The sequence below is a fragment of the Perna viridis genome, chromosome 12 (assembly GCF_037379345.1).
Source record: "Perna viridis isolate PV_CMFRI_1.1 ecotype Kerala chromosome 12, ASM3737934v1, whole genome shotgun sequence".
Taxonomy (NCBI): domain Eukaryota; kingdom Metazoa; phylum Mollusca; class Bivalvia; order Mytilida; family Mytilidae; genus Perna; species Perna viridis.
Window position 1 is genome coordinate 10,603,335 of NC_142456.1, and position 16,272 is coordinate 10,619,606.

At 33.3% G+C, this 16,272-nt stretch overlaps 1 protein-coding gene across 2 annotated transcripts in view; it reads right to left on the bottom strand.

Moving 5' to 3' along the window:
• LOC148601160 (D-glucuronyl C5-epimerase-like) overlaps positions 1 to 5,200 on the bottom strand; it is a 72,687-nt gene extending 67,487 nt beyond the window's left edge. The window contains exon 1 of one of the 2 annotated variants that reach the window (XM_088556425.1): positions 5,076 to 5,200. The gene's annotated coding sequence lies outside the window, so the exon portion shown is untranslated. The remainder of the gene's footprint in view (positions 1 to 5,075) is intronic. The other variant, XM_088556428.1, reaches the window with a different exon arrangement.
• Between the last annotated feature and the right edge of the window lie 11,072 nt (positions 5,201 to 16,272).

Genomic DNA, 16,272 nt, shown 5'->3' on the forward strand with positions numbered 1-16,272 from the left:
CTATCATCGGTTCTATGACCTTTTCTTCGATAATTAAAGTCTATAGGTTTGGTTTTTATCTGCACTTAGCCTTTATAAAACCATTGGCGGATTCGAGGGAACAGAGGCCATTACTGTATGGTATGATTGAATAGAAAACAAAATCACTGGAGCGCCAACAATTCCATCTGTTCGGAATTTCTGGATTCGCTACTGAAAACCGAAGTCATATAAGTATCCGTACATAAAAAAAGAAGACTTTAGTCTTTATTTGCTACTGCGCCATTTATAGTGTAAGTTTCTTTTTTTTGTCATAATCCTATTTTGCTAGAAAAATAATTTAAAGGGATAAAAAGATCCGATATAAGCTAGAAAAAAAAAACAAAAAACAAAACTGTGGACTAATTTTCATGATACACTTAAAGTCTACTTGATGATCTCCCTTTTTGCAATCAAGCAAAACAGAGACAGACAATGCATAAATATATTTTTACCGATCCTGAAATGGACAGTAACAATACAAAGCGCCTAAAACCAGGGCATACACCAGTACATTATCGAGCTTCTGTTATCAGTTTTAGATATTACACTTTATAGAGCTGCTCATGATATGGAGAAAGTCGAGGGATACAATTTTTCTATCGGAAAGAACGTGCTTCCGATATTTTTCCAAAAGGTGAAATAACTTAATCATGTCACAGGAAATTGAGGACAGCCTGCCCCATTTTTTTTTTATTTAAAAAAAAAAAATTCGTGCAGAATTCTGCCAAAGATGCACAAATGAAAGCCTGGAACCTCTCTTTCAAGCTCCGAACAGCGTCTGACGTTCGAAATTCACTCTAGACGCTGTAGCCTGTCCTCTCAGAAAATGCAAGAGCCTTGCAAAGTCGGAAAAAATTGAATACTTTTACGCGACGTTATCCGATTTTCAAACGACGTATGATTTGAATATTGCACCCGAGAATTTCGAAAGGTTTGTCTGCAGCGGTTCGTATATTTGTAAGAGAGCAAACGAAGATAATCCCCATTTAAAAATTACTGAATCCACCCCTGAAATATATAAGCTGAGATGTTTTTATAGGCGAAAGTATATATAAAATATGTTAGATGTAAGCTGATTCGGTAAATCCCACTTAACACAATGAAGTCAAGAAGTTTTATAATCCATCTCTAACGATTTACAAAGAATTTGTTTTTGTTAACTGAAATTAAAATAGAATACGATTGTAGTAGTATTCTATAATCGAAATTAATTGATAACAATCAAAGATATAAAACAAAATTTGTGAAAAAAAAATATACAACATACACTCGGAACATAATAGGATAACATTAATTCATTTCAGTAAGTGGATCTTACAGTTCTATATTAAGTTTATGTCATTGAGTCAGTTAAGATGAATTTTGTTATATTTTGTATCCTTTTTGTTTTTGACTATGGTCATGTTCTTCCCCTTGAGATGTTTGGAACCAACCGTAGCTTACCTGAAGTAAAATTCTAGAAAAAAAAAACAATAATACCCAAACGATTGTTAATCTAATCCTCTAAACATAACGCTAAAAACGTAATAGCAAACTTGATAGTGTTTAAAGTTAGCGAGTACAACCCAACGAATAAAGTATTAAACTCTTGGAAAGTTGTCAGGTTTGTTTAGAGGAAAGCCAAGTGTTCGAAGCCGTAATATCGGTAAAATCTGAACGAGAAAAGTCTGTTAATATTGGCACACTGTGAAGACGGGATACAACGACTTAGGGAACGACCATTTTATTCTGAGGGAGTGCCTATCTAATTATATGGAATTAAACATATATCTTTGATATTTTTCGGGTCAGAGTATTTATTTCCATCCAAATCGGGGCAAGATTTTTCATTTCCATGTCACTTCATGACGTACCTAAACTGAGGTCAGAAAACTTATTAATTTTCTGGGAGGTGTACATTTTGTAGGCCAAAATATTTTCAAAAAACTTTTTTATGTGTTAGGATATTTATTTCGGAAAACTCTCAGCCTTCCTCAGAATCGAATGGTCGTTCCCCTAAGGAACGATTATTTAATTTAATGCACAAGCTATGACGACTGAAGTCACATGCCAAAATCTGCATCACATTTCGTATCAACCAGAGTCCCTAGTATCACCCCGAGGGCCACCGGCTCGCGGGGTGATATAGGTCGCGGGTTGAGACCGTATGTGATATAAATTTTGGCATGCCATGTTTATTATACCATATATTTTAAGCGTACTTAGTGTGTGTTCCGATTAAGCGTGCGATATAGGGTATGCAGTATAGGTCTAGGGGTATGATATAGGATATGCGATATAGGTCTAGGGCTGTAATATAGGGTTTGCGATATAGGATAAACGATACTGGGTTTAAACAATTACACATATACAAAAAAAAACCGTACATTTCGAAGGTTGATACCACATATGATACAGGTTTTGACGTCATATTCATTATATCATGTATTTTGACTATACGTGAAATATGGCCCGTGAATAGGTGAGATATAGGTCTGGGGGTGTGATATAGGACATACGATATAGGGTAAACGGTATAGGGTTTAGACAAACACTTATAATGCATATACAAAAAGGTATATTTTAATCTAAATATATGATATTTATTAAGGACGTATTGGTCGACTTGTACAAATGTACCAACTATCAAAAGCCATATGTACAAGTAAGTATGTTTTACATTCTTGTAGATTAATTGTCATGATGATGCACAGACAACCTAAACACAAAGCCGTAAAAAACAATAATTATTGTTCATTAAACTATTATCTTAAACGTCAATTTGATAGTGATCATGCATGCGAATTTTTTTGTCTAGCGAATTTATGGACTTATTAAGATGCTACAAGACAGTAAATTATTATGCATGTCGTGCTTATTAATTCCTACAACAAAAATATATTTTATTTGTAACTTCAAGCTTGTCACTGGAATGTGTAACTGTCGAAAATACATGGCAAGTTTATAGTTAATTTTGTTGTGTTTTATGGTATCAAAGTTGTTAATGATGACAAACAAGACTTCCAGCATACACAGAGTAATGGTAATGCCTTGCTTTGTTTCAAGCTCCGAAACAGCGTCTTACGCTCGAATCTCACCCTAGACGCTGCAGCGAGCCCCCACAGGAAAAGTCGGAATTTTGCAAAGGCGGGGAAAAGTGAATGATTTACACCACTCTATCCGATTGTCAAACGACGTTTGATTTGACGCGCGAGAATTTCGAAAGGCCTGTCTTCAACGGTTAGTAAGAGATGAAACGAACGACTGACGCTACTTGGAGCTTGAGTTTGTGAAAATGATATGCCAATCCAAGTTCCAGAAGGGAAGCACCGTTCTTCTACCTCCGATTTTGTGGGACGTTTAGATGTTCATCGTATCAGTCCACCGACTCGTTTATCTACACAGTTGTTACAGTTTTCTCTGCACCTGGTCCATGCTCCCAGTTTTTAGTGGAGATCGAGTTGCTCATTTACTTTTGTTACTTTGTATGTATGATTTTAGTTACTTTATGTTCTTTGCTGTGTATGTCTGTTTTCCATGTCTGGTCTTTGTCCCTGGAATACATTCTTTTGATTACCGCTATAACCTTGGTTCCCTTGATTACTCTGCAAACTTTTATTCACAACCACGTGGTTGATACAAGCTCTAAATAAATATGTCATGTTGTGGAATTTAAGACTGGAGCGACACCACCTTTCTATTTGACGACTTTGATCATATGTTTTCTAGGATGGGAAGCGGGGATGTCCTTTTGTGAGCTCTGCTCAAAGTTTTTCTAGGGTTTCGGACAATTCTGTTCACACAGTTCAAAGGGCAATGGAAATAATGCAAACATACCAAAAACCCGACACAGTAACCAACAAAGATATGAAAACACTGAAAATAAAAAAAAAATTAATGAAAAATTCACCCTCTAAAAATCATGCCAAAAGTGGACCAGTTGCACCAACAACGTAACTATCCTCAGATAAAGATCTATCGAGCTACCCATGTTTTGCCCGGTGTAAAAAAGGAAAATGGAGTCATCCCAAACTTCCAGGTTACAGAAACTAATGCCGCAAAATATATATGTTAATTCCTATTTTTTACCCAAATTTAACCTCTATGAAATAAATGTATACAATATATTCTCATTTCATGAAGAAAAAAAGATGGCATCCGAGTTTCAAACAAGACGAAAACAGAGTCACAATGAATTGCATAAAACTACACTACTGTATTTAAATAATGTTAACACGATTATATCATTTGCTTAAAAAAAGGGGGACGATCAATTCTGAGTTTCCTTAGATCTAACCAAACAGGTGTCAATAAAAGTATGCATATATGCATTTAATTTCCCCTTCTCAATCAAGTAGCACTCAGTTATCTTTGATGTTTGAAATTCCTTCAATAACCTTGATTGAATAGATTAAAACATGTCTTCCAGTATTTGTGACATGGATAAGTACAGAAGATTTATATTAGTTCATGTAATTAGTTTTTTACCCGGAATATTTGATTAATCGCTTTCCGTCTTGGCCGCCTTTGTCGTTATCGGATAACATATGCTGCATATGTGATGCTATCAATGACTGTCACCCACTTACACAAAACAGGGACAAGAAAAAGAACATACATATTCCTGATCTGGAACAAGTCTATATAAATACAGAAGTCACAATTATAGTGCGTCTTCTAACTGACAAAATATAACGTTGTCAACATTTACGCTGCAACACTTCCGTTTTATTAGAACACGTCGTCTCCAGCATTTTATTATAACTCTTCTTACCTTTACAACGAAACAAATTGAATTTTTTCGTGACTAAAGTCATGTGGTTTTGTTGGAGTTAAATGCATTGTTAATTCGTATATCAAAGATGCATCTGTTACCCCCCTGCTAACAACATTCTTCACTTACACCTGATAATGAAGTGTAACAAAGCTGTATATGAACTTGGTATCGTTTGTACCGAGTGGTCGCTCTCAATAAAAAATATATAAAGTACTCACATCGAGATTTATTTGTTTGTTATTTCAATAGAAGTATGTTATCTTGATTGTGCATTTATCTACGTATAAATTTTACATACCTTTTTAACGTGTTAAATCTGCCTTCCCTATGGTGGTAATGTCAACAAAGAAATCAGCTGTTTTTGACAGGTAAATTTTCATACCTGTACAAATATCTTTAGATGTAAACTTTAAAGTCATCATGATTGCCTTAAGTTTGCGTGCCGTGCTTTGGTGCATACTCATAAACTTAGAATATGTTTTTTTGATTCAAGACCCTTTATCATCACGACGTTTCATAGGCGGAGTTTGTGAAAGCAGGTCATGGTGATATTAAAAAGGAGCATGCAATTTGCTTTGTTCAAAAGGCAAATCTAGAATAATCTTAAATCACGGCGTTAAAAAGATGTTTGGTAATGAATAAAACATATGATAAACAAATTGCTCATTCAGGTACAAAAAAATGACCAATTCAACATCCACCAACCGCAAACATTGAAGAAAGACCCAGACTATGGAACCTACATCGCTTCATAATGTTCATAATGACATAGTAGGATAAAAAAAAGATGTCAGATAAATAAGTTAAAAACTTAAAATCAAATATCCACTGACAAAAATAACATATATTGATGATACCTAAACCTTCAGTATAAGTTGTTTCATTATATTGGACGTGACAAAATTTACATCTTACTTATCTGTTATTATTATTTTACATATCTTGGGGATAGCGTAAATTCGAACATTCAAAAGATGAGCTACCGTACCACTTACAAGAAAAGTACTGTCAATATAGAACAGATTTATGATAAACCGGGTGTCAGGATCACTTATCGTTTAGAGTTTTATGTCTGCCTTTAGTTGCACTTAAATGAATATATGAATAGAGAACAAATCATATCTATGATTGCAGATGACATTATCAAATTTTTCCTTTTCTCTGACGGGCACGAAAAAGCTGCATGAAGGAACTATTCATAAATCAATTAGTCTAGTTATACACTTTTTAAAAATTAATTAAAATATTTAATAGAAAAAGTGTGCTTTATGTATGAATAATCAATGTTTTGGTTTGTTTTGCAAAACAACATAAAGGTATTCAATTATAAATAAGGTAGAAAAAAGTAATCGATGATGCAGTTGAAAAAAAGCTTTGACAAGAACACAAATAATAGAACACATAAGGAACAAAACTTTCATCACAATAGGACCAAACATACGGGGTATATGGGGGCAACTATTTCGCTGTACCTGTGTATTATGTTTTGGGGCCAGCCTGTCCTGTGGTATGAGGGTTTCATCGCATTCATTGGAGTCCCATGGTGGTCCTGAGCTGAAATTGTTCTTACCGGTGGGGTTGTTGTCTCTTCGACATATTCACCGTATCCATTCTCCTCACACACACACACACACACACACACACACACACACACACACACACACACGAAAAACATAAACGCACCTGACAACCGGCAGCAGGAATAGTTCTTGCTTCTTGCTGTGTTGTTCGTTTATGGTCAAGTCCAGTCCAATGAAGGGAAGGGGAAAGAACTATATAATAGCCCAAAGTCGCTGATTATTTAAAGGAGCAAATGAAAAACGCAGCTTTATATAAACGTTAGAAGTTACAAAAGTAAAGGACAAACTGTTAATGTGGAAAAGCGATCGGTGATGTGATAGAAGAATTCTAAAAGAAGTATAGCAACGGATGATATTACAGACTATGAAACTAATATAACACTTATCAATAAAGAGTTAAGCTTTATATTTTACTAAAAGATAACTATCTGATTATAACATTCTTGGAAATATGGAAGCAACATTTTCTCAAGCTCCGAAAAAATGTTCTCGGACTCTCTCGGAACTCGACCAAGCTATTAGGTGAATATGTAATTATTGATAATGACTGAGTTCGTCCTTTTACTGATAACACCTGAGCATGATAATAAACTCTATAATACCAACATTTTATCTTCCTAGAATGTACTAGACATTGATTGTTCACGAGAAAATGTCTTCTTCATTAACGTTTGAAATTACGGTGTATTATTCCACAGTAAGCTTCTTTGATTTCGCCTTCAAATGGCATATCCTGGTTTCAATCAATAGTTTACACTGTCTTATTACATATATTGCCACATACGCATTGTTTTGCTTTAAGTTTATGTCATCGCTTTGCGTCTGTCGTCATTTTTGACTTGATTATCTTCAAAAGTCTTTCCCTTTGAAACAGCTCAGTGAATTGTAACCGAATTTAGTCACTAGCCGTCTTTGGATATATATATATTTCACAAATTAGTATCGATCAGGCAACCAACACGGACGCCGTGTCTATAAATTCTTGTATTGTGTTGAATATCTTAAACAGCGTTAAAGATAGAAAACACTTTAAATGTTGAAATGATCAGCTCTATATAAGACCCAACTGTGTCGAGGTAAAGAATGACTCGTTATAGAAGTTTTTTTTATTGAAAGAAAAAAATGTAAATCTTGCAGCATTTTGCTAGAGTTTAAAAATATATGTAGTAGCAGATGGGGAAAGTGAATGAATTACAGACACATTTAATTCCTGACATCAGATCTTCAATAGGTGGAGAATTGAGTTGCAAGGGAGCGATTTAGGAAATCTTGGGCCTCTAGCATTTCTTTTTTTTTTTTTTTTTTTTATAGATGTGAACCTAATTCTTTCATCAACAGACTAATTATGCATTTGTATATGAAATGCTTTTTTGAAGGTTAAAAAATAACATATGTAGCACTGTTAACTTCTCAACACTCAATATCTATTGGTAAAGAAGTGGAACACTTGCTTCTTTCTGTATTTGCTTTACTTTACAATCAAAGTTAAATAACTGTTGTGATACAAGATTTCATTCTTTTAAAGTATTTTCCTAATACAATATTTATAAAATTATCAACCTACGTGTGCACTTTACCTGAACTTTACCAATGACTATATATAGCTTTTCAGAGTGTAAATTAAATAACCAATTAAATTGGAGTATTTGTCGAAGAGCTTAGAGTATTATTTACAACCGGAGGCAGAGTTCTATTAAAGATTCGAAAGTTTTAATTTCATTGTCAATTTGATGGAAGCTCAAGTGTTATACCTTAAACCACTTTTAATTGTTGACTAAATTAGCTTTTCAGAACCCATTTATTCCGAACCAACACTTGAAATTTTAATTCCTTTCCGAGATTGTCACTATTACTTGGTAAAATTGTTGTATTACGTCACACATATATAGTAACTTTCAATTTCATCTCAAATATATGATAGTAGGTTTGATTGAATGTAAATACAATATACAGAAGAAACCGTATAAATGGGGTTGAAGTCTGTTCGGATAGAATAGACATACCATTGAATACTGATGACAAAACATTAGTATGACTTCGCAATATTAATAGCTGTGGTTTTGTAGCATGATCAATAGATAAAAACCAACATTGATAGCTTTATTGTTGAAAGTTATATTAACAGGATTTTTTCTTAACAAATTGAAATACGTCGTGAAAAAATGAATTAAGAGAGCACAAGTTTTATTAAGTTTTTAATACAACCAAAAACATCTGCATATAAAAACAACTTTTTTCTCGAGCTATTTATGTTCGCAAATTCCCCCCCCCCCAAAAAAAAAAAAAAAAAAAAATAAATAAATAATTTGCCGTGAACAAATTTCTCTTTTTATAACAGAAAACATCTTTGAAAAATGTAAGACGCGAAAAAAAAATAATATGCTAAACAATGAGAAGTACAGGCTCAATTTGCTCTATGCCGTTCGCCGCCAATCGCATATGGCGTTCGTCGTTTCTAGTTATTTATAAATGAACTACTTCGGCCTCTAATCTTAAAAATATGAATATCAATTAATCCATGGTTGTTCTATGTTTCAATATTATTGAATCAATACACATAATTTATAGACATTAGGATCTCTGTTTAAGGTTTGCCATTAGTGAGGATTCCGATATATTGCTTATCCTTGTTGACAGTTTATCAATGATTCCGGGTAAGTTATTACACTCTAATCATACAATTTGATCCAATTGAAACAGATACTCTTGTAGAAAAAACAACCAGGATTAAAATTAAAGCTTCTTTTGTCAATAAATCTATCACAATATCAAATTCGCACTATTTAATATTAAAAAGAAATAAGTAGTTTATAAGCCTATTGATTAATATTGCTCTCTAAATGTATCAAAAGCCAAAGCAATGTGACATATTTTTATGTAAGTGAAGAAAGCACATTTTTTATTGAAATAACGCACAATTTGTCGATTTTTTCCTATGCATCTCCACGTGAGTGCATATTGAAACTGTGTGTTATGAAGTAGAAAAAGCATGTAATCAAAGAGATATAATCGTAACAAAGAGAACGGAGATAGAAACACAGCGAAAACATTCAAAATCTACATGGAAAACCCACAGAAGAATTATAATAAAATAAGAAGATGGACCATTTTATATCTTATATCTAAGTTGGGGCTAGTTGTGAAAAACACAAACTGATTTTCTGACCTCTATTGGACTGAATTACACGAAAAACTAATTCTATGAATGCATGTTAACAAAATGCATTATCATACAGTGATAAGTCAGAGCATCACTTCTCCAGCACTTAGAAATCTGATGAATACACTTGTGTCCTTTTGCAAAATTTATGGAAAGCCATCACAGTCTTATGGGGGTTTTGGGCAAACTTACCACTACTGTACATGCATATTAGACTCGTAGATACCAGTATATTAACAATTGATATCCGATATATATATATATCACTATATTATAAAAAGACAAGTACTTGTCATTTGCATGACTACAATTCAGGCAAGCGATCTCGTGTCTGAAATAAATTAGTGTGTACAACTACAGAGTGTTGTAATAAAAATCCTTAAAAAAGAAGACTCATTCAAGTAAGATTATCCTGCCGAAAATGTCTGTTTCAAGAAAGAAAAAACAAAGCAACTCTACCGGTGTACCTGATCTATTATCTTAGATTTTTGTTTTTTTAGTTGTCCTTTTTCCCCCAAATTTCCTGTTTATATTCATTATTTGCATTTCTTCATTTTGTCTTTGAAACATTGAGATTATAAAAAGTTAGTAAGGTATAACCGTATCGGAAGGGAGAAAGTATTAGATTTAATATTGATTTATCAGTTTTCCAGTTACTATAATGTAATGGTAACACTTTGAAAATATGCACATACAAAATAAGTTAAATGGACATATTTTAATTTTTTTGGGGCATCTTTTCAATTGTTCACATCAGGAGAAAGGGGAAGGGTTGATGGCCTGATTTTTTTTTAAAAACTTAAACATTGTAACCATTTTCCCTTTCTCCAAAATAAAAGGGGGCACGGATCTGTGACAGTTTCGTCTAAAATGTTAATGATCATACTACTTTTCTTGACGTTATCTCAGATTGCCCTGAGTCGTTCATAGGTTAATTGTAAATTTTCTACCAAAGGAGATTGCATTGAAGAAGAACTACAAGTAAAACGAAGATATTGAATTTAATTTGGTATAAAAGATAGATTTGCTACCATTACGTAATGCCGTAAATGTTTAAGAAGTGACACAATGTCAATAAACTTTGACAATTAATCACGAAGTAATGACATTCTTTAGACCTTATTTTAAGATATCATTCACAAATGAAACATATCCTATACAAATAAAACGCTTTACCATGATATCCTTATTGCGATATGCATTGTTTTGTTGTTGTCAATTATATACCTTTATACCTTTATAGATTAAAGTATGACTCAGTTGTTGCTTTTTCGTCATTAACATTTTGATCATAATCCCCTCCTTTTTCTTCTAAAACATATCTTATTTCTCATATATACATATAGATATTCACTTTTGCTGTAAAAATGATTTACTAAGGTAACAGCTATTGTATATCTAAAAACCAGTTGTAGCCAGCAAGCAGTGACTGAATAAAGGCACACACAAAAAATAAAATAAAAAAATAAATAAATGAATAAATAATGACATAAAGAAATATAAAGAAATAAAATAAATACAAAAATAAAAAAAAATAAATAAAAAAGGAGCTTAGTTGATTGTATTTGTGATGTTAAACAAATCAACAGAAGTCAAGAAAAAAACGTCAAATGAGCGCATAAACCCATCAATACTTTAATATTTCAATATTCTTAGGCGTAATCAAGGAAGATGAAGTTGGTGGTTGTAGTGAGGTGGGGGATAAAGGTACCACCTGCTCTTGTGAAAAAAAAGAATGTTGAAAATTAAAAAAAACCAAATCACTGGAATATATTGCCCCCGCCTCCTCTTAACCTTGTCAACATCCCCACCCCCTTGTTGAAGGTCCTGGATCTACCATTGCTATGATTAACTATTGCTTAATCGGCTTTTAGCTATTCTACATTATATATCGCAAGACAAAATAGTGTTAGTGTATACTTCATTGCATTTATAGATTATAGCAAGTTCGTTATCTCTGCCGAAATGCTATTTCATCTTAAGCGATTTAATAAAAGCTCCTCTAACTGTATCAAAAACAATATTTCCGAGTGTATAAATCGTAATGAGATAGCATTCATTGAATGAACAATTATTATACAGAAATCAAAACATACAAAAATGGACTAGTTGAAAAGGTCTTAAAGGGAAATCAAGGGAACCAAGATTCTAGCGGTAATCAAAAGAATGTAATACAGGGACAAAACCTAAATATGGAAAACAGACAAACACAACAAAGAATATAAAGAAACTAAAATAATACATACAAACTAACAAAAGTAAATCAGCAACTCGAACTCCACTAAAAACTGGGAGCATGGACCAGGTGCACCGGTAGGGAAAGTCCTTTGCTTTTCTAGAAACACCAGTCGAGTAGCTCATAAAAAATCAAGTCCGGGGTTGACGAAAGAGGAAAGGAAAACCATGACACTTTGAATTAGCCAGTTTTTAATGTGCAGACGGATACAGCGTAACGATCCACGATCTCATTTGCACGTACAGGATAGAGGATCAACCTTAAACCAAAGATAATAACCCGAACATTTCTATAATTACGAGTCAGTTACATTATGCTTCAAAGTATTCTGATCCATTATCAAGATTTTATCTAGACGGTTAGTATATATTTAATGTGACAACTATATCATGTAAATATAAAGGTTATTAACACTTAAACGAAAATATTTGCCATATTCAACGCTATCTTTACTGGAAACCTTGATACAAAGGTATTGTACGAGGAAAATATGAATCGTAGGGCAATTTATTATGAGAATAAGAATTCTCATATCTTTATTTGTCAATTCTGTAATATGTCATTACCTTCTACCACTCCGGTGCTAGTGGTTAGTTTTATTAATGCGACGTTCGATTTAAAATACTATGTTTTAAATTGTGCAATAATATATTCTTGTGGCAATGATGTTTCTTTTTTCTTTTGATCAAAGGCCGTTTCATTTCATTCTATAAAGTTTTTGACCAAATAACATGTACCGATTAATTGTAGAATTGATATTTTTGTTCGACAAGATTGTACAGCATTGCAAAAAAACTCTAACACAAAAGACTTCTCATTTCTTTTTGCAGACTTTCATTCATCATCTAACGACGTTCATAACATACTTTATACGCTGGAGAACACCGCTCTCTGATATTGCAAGAATATTGCAGGAAAGAGTGAATATATTCACGCAACGTTTACCGATTGTCAAACTACGTTTGTTATGAATAACATTTCAGAATTTCTAAAAAGCTGTCTGCAGCAATACGCAAAAAAGGAAAAACATATCAACCGCTCTATGGAGCTTTAATGGTTTCGTCGTGATGTCTCGCTCACTGCCATGATTTTACCCGATCTTAAGTGGTCTTGCATTTCATTTGTCTGCTATACTGTTTAATACTTTTGTGTTGTACGACTTGTTCATCGTAAAATGTCTTTTAGAAGGTTTATGCGCCTTCCGTTCAAGGTACTATCGGTAATGCAACTTCGTTTTGTTCACTTTTGTTTACAAGATTAATCACTTCATATCTTGTAATAAATTTCAAAAAGATGACATCAGACAAGCTCAAAATAGTAATATCACATGAATTCTCATACAGACATGACGCAGTGTATGTTGCCGGTTGGCACTTGTAAGGCAGAGGATTGTAGCTGATCTTGGCTCTCAGGTTTCGAAGGAGTCAAATGACCTTTCTTTTTTTCGTACACAATAGCTACAATAATTTCAATGAATGTTTCATGTTTTCGTGCAAGATTTTTGACCTGAGTAACGCACATATCTTACTATCCTTACCTATCTTTTATTGCGTTGGTGGGACCATAAGGCTGCCACAAGATGTCTCGTTTCATAGTATATTCATAGCATCAATTTTGCTTTACCGACGTCGCAACGAAATCTCGTCAAAGATTTGACCCATGTGTACAGTTCTGTGAGGAGGATCTTTAGCCTTTCTCTTCTTTGTCTCTTTCTTTTGAGGTGACAACCAAAGGGGGGGGGGCTATGAAGTGCAAGTAGGGCATTCTAAATACATACGTGTTGACAAATACAACCAGTGTGTTACATGTTTGTTTATTTAAACAAATATTAATTTAATTATTTTTGTAAAAATCTATTCATTTTTAATATTCAACCCCGGCTAGGGTTCTGAGTACTATTTAGTCACCTTTTACGACAAGCTTAGCGCTGCTGCAGGCCTATTCTTTTAACAACCGGACCTGCACGGGGTTCCATGCATTTGAATGGTAGACGAAAACCCATTCTCATAATGGTAGACGAGGACCCATTCTCATAAAAGTACGGAGTCACGTGACGAGACTTACATACCATATATCTGAAAATACTATTTCATCTAAACCGACATTTAACGCTTTTATTAAACGAAATCTGTTTTTCATTTCATAGTTAAATAGCATTCAAATAAAGATATTTCCTTTCATCTTGAAAATTAAAATATATACAAATAAAAGTTTTATAGGTTACAGAACAGTTGTGAAGCTCGTGTGATGTTGTGAATCAAACATATCAAGGCAATAATCAGACAGTAGACACGTGGCATGAGTTATTAAAATCTGTATTTAAATTGAAATGGCTCATTTGAGTTATACATAGAAGATCAAACTTTGTTTACAAACAAGGTTCATTCATTACTAAGTAATATTCAATATATTAAACTAATTTTACGTGTTTAATATAAACTGTTTAATGTATTTGAATAGACCAAAATGAAATCATATGTCTTAACGTGTACAATTTAGACCTAAAACATTTGAGTTAAAACTGAAACGTTTTATATGGCTCATACAAATGTTGTGCTTAATGTTGTAACGAGTTGTTGGTGCTTTGCATTTTGTCATTTCGTTGATTTAAATTATTGTTTCATTTCTAGAAAAAAGTTGTTTGTTTGTACATTCATAAGCATTTCTTGTATAAAAGCATGAAACTTAAAGTTTTATTTGAATTATATGAAATCAAAATTGTGAATGTACTGCATGTTTGTCGATGTCGTTACACTTTGCCGGTCGATCTAGTGGGTGTAGATCATTGAATCTAAATACAAACCTCAAATTTTTTTTCTACTGTAAACCGGTAAATTTTTGCGTGTCTTATTTTCGCAGTTTTAAGATTAAGCTACTCCTTTGCTAATTCAATTTGTGATCTTCCCTTAAATCATGTTATAATGTTCTCCAAAGAAAATGTTTAGTACGGTTTCATTTGTTCCCATTACAACAGGTCTGACCATGAAGAAAGCGAAAAAAACAGTCATGGTTTTCTCAGTCTACAGTGTACAATTATTTTTCTGATACATATCTACATAACATCATATAAAGTACAGATACATGACTCTTTGGTGTTTGTTCATTTTTGGTGATGAGAACAAAATGTCTTCCCTGTTTTTAGGTAACGACATTATACCGTAAAGCTTGCAATATTCACGATTTACTCTATGAATAGGGGTATTAAATGTTCGCGGTCTTTATATTTTACGTCTTCAGGATTATACTTATCGAGGTTTATTTTCGCGATATCGCAAACTTCGCAAATACAGCGAAAAGTTCCCGTTATACGGTATCTTCAAATTTTCTTAATTTGAATGTCTGAGATTAAAACGGTTTTATGTCGAAAGAGAAGACGACGTTTAGATGTTTATAGTTATTGTATCGTGTCCATTACTTGATATTGCTTACGTTTCTCTATTGTTTTTTTTTCTCATCAAGAATCTTATACATAAGATGTTAAGACAGAAGAACTATTAGTAAAAGTTCTTGGGAATTCAAGAAGGGAATTATCTATCTAATTGGCAAATCCCACCGGACAAGTCATTTCCTAATTTAATTTCAGAATGGAGTCTATTAACATGCACCCAGTCTCCTAGAACATATTAAAAATCGTTCCCTGAAACAATTTGTCATTACATAAGTCACCACAAGTGACTTGATAGAAATTAGTTTTAAGGGCTTCAGCCATCAATTTGAACAGTTAATATGTCCTCGGAGTCTGCGATAACTCATTTCCCGGAGATTGAGACGGATTTAACGGTCACGCTCTTTACACCTAGATAATTGTAGTAATTGTTTAATTTTTCTTTAGATTTATCACGTTATAATTAATGTTCATGAATAATAAAAAAATGCGAATGATTAAGAGTGGTTTACGAGCTCAGTACGAAGACATTCGTGGACATTCATGTACAAATTTTTGACATGTTAAAAAATTTCATCTCGTCCTGTGAATCCATATACGAATGCCGGCGAATGTCGATGGGAGGTTAAGAGTTGTTTACGAATACCGACCAGTTTAATATGATTGGTTGCGAATGACTATCAGATGATGATTCGTAATGATTCGTAAGAAAGATTCGTGTATGTGAAGGGGGTGTTACCCTACCGGTGCACCTGGTCCATTCTCCCAGTTTTTAGTGGAGTCCGAGTTTCTCATTTTCTTTTGTTACTTTGTATGTATGATTTTAGTTGCTTTATGTTCTTTGTTGTGTATGTCTGTTTTCCTTGTCTGGTCTTCGTCCCTGGATTACATTCTTTTGATTTCCGCTATAACCTTAGTTCCTTTGATTACTCTCTAATAAAAGTGTGAGTATCTGAAAGATTTAATGGTGTCAAGAAAGTTGAAGAATGATATTTTTCTTCTTTTTTGCCTGTTTCGATGCGAAATATGTACAAACAACTTCCTACGTACCTTTTTTCTGTTAGAGTTTGTGCGTTTTCATTGTAGATTTACATGGTTATTTTGCGTAGGATTTTCGATTAATCTTTTGCTTGT